Source organism: Laccaria bicolor, genomic scaffold (assembly GCF_000143565.1).
Source record: "Laccaria bicolor S238N-H82 LACBIscaffold_52 genomic scaffold, whole genome shotgun sequence".
NCBI classification, from domain to species: Eukaryota; Fungi; Basidiomycota; class Agaricomycetes; order Agaricales; family Hydnangiaceae; genus Laccaria; species Laccaria bicolor.
This window is the reverse complement of record NW_001889923.1, coordinates 160,813-161,882: the sequence shown is the minus strand read 5'-3', so window position 1 is coordinate 161,882 and position 1,070 is coordinate 160,813.

Below are 1,070 nucleotides of genomic sequence, written 5' to 3'. Positions count from 1 at the left end.
GTTGAAAATTATCATGCCATGTCATGCAGCCTCCACATACCATTTTCTTGGCCTACTTACTACATTATTTGTATCCTTCTTGGAAGCACAAGTTATTTCAAGGACCATAGAAGGTAGGTTGAAATTTATTCTCCCTTGCTATGTCTCTTCCACATTGGTAGGCTAGTGCTGGAATATTTACATTTGAGTCATAACTAAATTCTCAGAATTATGGAGTATTGCAAGGTTATTTCAGGCACCCCAAAAATAGGTTGAAGCTTGCGTAGTCACTGTGGGCTTGCCATAATCATCTTAGTTACTTGCCGCTTCTTGAGACTGGGCTACCAGAATTGCAAGATCATTGTAGGCTACTATGGGCTTACTGTGCCATTTCGATCAATTCGGCAGTAACGCGTAACGGCACCTCCAAAATCGCCGAAATGTAACGGAGGTAACGGTCGTTTGAGCCAAGTGCCGAATGCGTTTAAAAAATGTAAAAAAAAGCTTTGAAAATCACCAAAAAATCGTAAAAAAAATCTCTAGTCTCTACTAATTGTGTAGCGCTTTGAAAGAAAAAAATTGTAAACCCTGCGATTTGTATTAGATTACATATAAAATTCTCCTAGCTGCCGAAAAAAAATCTATGTAACGGTCATCTCCCCCACCTGCTGAAATCAAAATTTCGGCAGGCATGTAACGCGTAACATGGCCTGCCGAATTGATCGAAATGGCACAGTATCAAAATTGATTTTCTGGCCATATTGCTAAATTGGTTGCATAATGCTTGTCACAGATCACCTTCTTTCCAGAGTGCTTATGAAACTGTGTATAACTTTGCTTGAGGACAAACATCATCAAGAAAAATCAAGTGCCGGTACCTAGCGCTGGAATACTTATATCCTCTTTATAACCAGCTTTTCAGGATTATAGAATATTGGCAAAGTTTTGTAGGATGTCTGGAAGGGAGGTTGAAATTTATCCTCTTTTGTTATGGGTCTGCCACAATTTTAGTAGTCGGCCTCTTTTTGTTTCCATGCTGTCAGAATTATAGAGTATTGGCCAGCTATTGTAGGAAGTGTGAATATGGGTCA